The sequence below is a fragment of the Tursiops truncatus genome, chromosome 17 (genome assembly GCF_011762595.2).
Source record: "Tursiops truncatus isolate mTurTru1 chromosome 17, mTurTru1.mat.Y, whole genome shotgun sequence".
NCBI lineage: Eukaryota > Metazoa > Chordata > Mammalia > Artiodactyla > Delphinidae > Tursiops > Tursiops truncatus.
Window position 1 is genome coordinate 50,175,654 of NC_047050.1, and position 5,216 is coordinate 50,180,869.

Consider the following 5,216-nt stretch of genomic DNA (forward strand, 5'->3'; position numbering starts at 1 on the left):
TTGGGGCAGGAATGCCGTGGCAGAAGGACACACTGTGTGACTGGCAGCCAGTCCTCTCTGGCTTTCAGTTTTATGTTTCTCAAATTCTAATTGATTTGCAACCTCACCAGGAGGAGTTCTACTTCATTTCTCTGTTACATAAAGCTGGATGGCCCTAGGGCACATGGGCTGTGGAGTACTCTGGAGCTCAGGCTTGGAGTGAGTGAGTCCATTCCCAAAGCTGACTCCATGCATGAGACAGAGAGAAGAGAGGAAGATAACTCTGAGCCTTTGCTTCTTTGCATTTTCCCCCTGGAAGCCACACAGTGATAGATGCTGGGTAAACCCTTTTGCTTCCAATGCCAGATGCAATGTACATGTGTTGTCAAACTAGGATTAGTTTGTTATTTCTCCTTTAAGTAGGTTAAGCTTTTTTAAGCAGGGGTAATTAAGATTATGACTAGACAACGAATGAAGAAATCACAGGGCTTAATGAGGGTATAGTAGCTACCCTCAAATGAAAAGGATAACAAGCTTGCTTTTATTGGTAGGAGAAAAGAATTTTTTTAAAAAAGGAGGGCTTCCCTGGTGGTGCCGTGGTTAAGAATCCACCTGCCAATGCAGGGGACATTGGTTCGAGCCCTGGTCCAGGAAGACCTCACATGCTGTGGAGCAACTAAGCCCGTGCGCCACAACTACTGAGCCTGCTCTCTAGAGCCTGCATGCCACAACTACTGAAGCCCACGTGCCTAGAGCCTGTGCTCCACAACAAGAAAAGCCACCGCAATGAGAAGCCCATGCATCGCAACGAAGAGTAGCCCCCGCTCGCTGCAACTAGAGAAAGCTCACGTGCAGCAACGAAGACCCAACACAGCCAAAAATAATAAAAAATAAATTTAAAAATTTAAAAAAGGAAAGATGGCAATAAAAGATGCACAGATACACAGCTCCATCCGCAATCCTCTAGTAGCATTGGGAGCAGATTTGACCACTAAGGTAACTGGTCTGTCCCTTTTGTAATTCATTTTTAAGAACAGTTCCCTCCCCCACTTCTCCCACTACTTGTTGGCTTCTTCAATTATCTGTGGTTACTAATTTCAAAATACTTTCAAAGATAAAGGTCGTGATGTTGGCACAAATACTTCTGATCACAGGTTCTGGATATCTGCTCAAAGACCTCGGTAGAAAACAGAAAGGCATAAAGGAAGAAAGAGAAGCAGTCAGAAAGGGGGTGCAAACTCTTTCTCTCAGTTGACTCTATCCATTAACTGTTTCTCCAATCTGTCCTTCACTCCCAGCACTCCTTGCCAGCGCTGTCCACAACTCTCACTGTCTCGCTTCTGAAGAAATACAAGAGACTCCTGATCTCTTTGCTTCTAATTGCTCGTCCCTCCAATCCATCCTCCACACAACAGCCAGATTGATGGCTCTAAAAGGCCAGCTTTGGGATTCCCTGGAGGCGCAGTGGTTGAGAGTCCGCCTGCCGATGCAGGGGACACGGGTTCGTGCCCCGGTCCGGGAAGATCCCACATGCCGCGGAGCGGCTGGGCCCGTGAGCCACGGCCGCTGAGGCTGCGCGTCCGGAGCCTGTGCTCCGCAACGGGAGAGGCCACAGCAGTGAGAGGCCCGCGTACCGCCAAAAAAATAAATAAATAAAAAGAAAAGGCCAGCTTGTTCACGCCACTCCCCTGTTTAAATTTCTTTCTGGGGCACAGAAATTCCACCTTGAGGAGCATCTCCTGTAAGTAATACTTGCATGTTTTCAAAGACAAGAATATTCAAATCAGCATTGTGTATTGACTGGCAACATATTTAATATCTATCATTAGTGGACGGGTTAAATAAACCATGGTTCAACCACATAATTGTAAAAGACGGAGCTGTGGAAAAGAATGAGATAGATCTAAATGTGCCAAATACGGAATAATCTCAAGATACAAATCAAGGTCTGTATGGTATGCTCCTGTGTGTGCAAAAATGGGTGAAGAAAGGACATGTTTATACATAAACGATTTCCACAAAGATACACAAGAAGTGGTTGCTTCCCAGGAGGGAGGCCGTGGAAATGAAGATCTAGGGTGCCAAAGATTCTTTTTATTATGCGCTCTTTGTAGATTTTAAAATCACATGTAGATATCACATTTGTAATTAGAAACACTAATTTAAAAAGCAAAAACAAAACCCTCCATGTAGTAAAAGCACTTCATCAGCATCTAACAAAGGCACTTCATCGCCTGGCCCCAGCCTACCTTTGAGTCCTCCTCTGTTGACTCAGGTCACGCCACACCATTTGCCACTGCCTGACCCGCTCCTGCTATCCAAGAGTATTGCAAACATATGCACACAGCTGGTTCTCCTCATTTTCATATGGAAGATAATAGCAGTGCCCATTACATAGAGGTTTTTGAGAATTAAATGAGATAAAACACAAGTGCTCATAACAGTATCTAGCAAGTAATAAGTTTTCCATAAATGTTAGTTGCTATTATTTTATCCTAAAGCAGTCCTTCTCTTTAGAAAGGCTTTTGCTCCATTCTATGCCTGGTGAAAGGTTACTTATACTCTACAGTCTAGCTCAAATGTCGTCCTCTCCACATTCTTCATAGCCTCCAAACTCTGAGCACTTTGTTCATACCATTTGTGTAGTGCTTTTCATATTCTATCGTAATTAATAACATACAGGTCTGCTCTTATCCATATCTGCCCATATCCATATTATGGGGTAAATAGAGCAAGGACTGTGACTGTGATATATATAACTTTATAGAGTCTAATATAAGTTTTCAATAATTATTTAGAGAAATCGTGTAATGAAAGCAGTACAAAAATCCCCAGAAGATGCAGCATGTATGTATCACAGCAATCAAAATCCTCTCGCAGTGTGTCAGCTAATGGTTTCCCCACTGTGTGACACTTGAGGAACCTTCTGGGAAATAAGGATTAGCATTAGTGCCAAGATTCCCCCCAAGGTGATCTAAGCACTTCACACCATTTTGGTTGTCAGGCCTCACTGTTCACAGCTCATCCTTCTTGCCAGAACACTGGGCCAGCTTTTTGTACTTAGCAATATAGATTGTGAGCTAACACTTGGCTGATGTCTAATTTAAAAGATTGACTGTGCATTAAAAGCCCTACAAGACCAAAACAAAAAACAAAATGGCTTGAATAAATCATTCCAAGATCAATCTCTTCTCTGATTATCATTTTGGATTTGAGTCTCTAAAATTAACACATTTAATAATATTCTCTGTCCTCCATGCTCATGTGGAAAATAATACATTATTCAGAGACATAAAACACAAGTCCAGAGTTAAAATATCTGAGTGGGGGGAAAGGTGTTTCTAGACCGATATACCTCCGTGGATGATGTATTATTAGAATCACCTGGAGGTACTTAAGACTCAGGTTCTCAAGCTCACCCACGGCTTACTAAATGAGAATCCCTAGCAATGAGGACCCTGGAATCTGCTTTTTCATACAGGATGCACTGGTGGTTCTTGTATATGAAAACATGAGAGCCACTGATTTATGTTAACATTCAGGAAATTCAGCTTGAATAAGAAAGTACAGCAAATGTGAAGATCTCATGAAATGTCAAGCTTCACCACATCACCAAATCCCTACTGTGTGCTGCTGCCCTCTTTTGTACTCTCTAGGCAGTGATATTTTTGGTTTGGCTAGGCACCTTGCACAATGTCATGCTTGCAAAGATGCCAAGGATATTGCAAGCTTTGGACAACTGTGGAGAACTGAAATGTGGTTAGCTAGTGATTGATTCACTTTCCCTTAGGCTGTACATTGAGTTTCCCAGTTCTAATTAGAGCTACACTTTCCTGTGCATCACAGGCCTCATTAGGAATAATGGTCATGGGAAGGAAAAGAAAGCAACATAGTTTGTCTTGGGGGGTCAAGTAATATGGAGGATTGGATCAAAATTGTACTTTACCCTTCATGCCCGTTTGTTTTGCGTTTTTAAATGCCTGTCTTTTGAGTAGATCCAGTTGCCTTTGCAGTTCTTCTTTTCACAGCACTGTAAGCGCATGGCACAAAGGTAAAAATCAAGAGCCACACACTCTACTCTTCCTCTTTACCCACAATAGACAAGTCAGCTCAGTATGATTTGGGAGTCATTGTGCCTTATAAATGAATCTATATATTAACAGATTTACTGCAAAATTATAGTCTCTAGTGGAAAGAGCGTTTGTTTTCAAGTCAGGATCTATGTTTAAGACCCACTTCATCTTTTCTTAGGTGTACAACCTTAATGAAGCATTTCACTTCTCCTTTCTGAACCACGGTTTTATTTGCAAGAGGAGAATAAGAATTCCTACTTTCAGGTTGTTGTCATAAGGATAAAAGAAATAATATTGAAAAAGTGTTAGAATATTGTCTTGGGATTTAATAACATGTCATTAATTCAATCATCAAATAATGAAGCATCTATGATTTCCTACTATGTGGTATCAATAACTGTGTTGCTCTGGAAAATACTAAGAGAAGTACAGTTATCCTTAAGCTACTATGGTGTTTACAGACAAGATAAAAATTGAAACACACAAACTATAACAATACTGTATAGACGTTATTTAAGTAATAATACAAAATACATCATTAGGCAGTATGTGATCAAGTGCTAGAGTAAGTGTTTAATTTTAAAAATGCAACAAATAAAAGAAGTGAAGAAATAATTTAGTGGCCAGAAAAGCAATTTGCTAAGATCACCTTGAAAATTCCTGAGGCACTTGTGAAAGTATATTCACTCAAAAAAATATTTCCTGATTGTCTACTACAAGCAGGCACTATACTAGGCTCTGGGAAACAGTGCTAAACAAGACAGAAAAGATTCCTGTTGCCATGGAGCCTGTATTTTAATGGCAGGAGAAAGACAAAGAGAATAAATTTATGTTCACAACTAATGTAATTCCAGGCAGTGAGTGATAAATTCTAGGGTAAGGCATTAGAGTAGGACTAGTTGGTGGTTATTTTAGAAATAGAGAGTCAAGGAATACCTCTCTCTCGAGGGAATGTTTGAACAGAGACCTAAATGAAGTAAGAGAGTGAGCCAGGGAAAGGTCAGAGGGAAGGCAAAGGAGCAGCAAGTACAAAAGCAGGAATGAGCTTGGAGTGCAAGATCCTGCAGGAAGAGCAGTGTGGCTGGAATGAGGAGCAGAGCAGGAGACTCAGTAAGAGGTTAAAGTGGAAGCCAGACCCCACAGAATGTCTTAGCCATCAAAAGG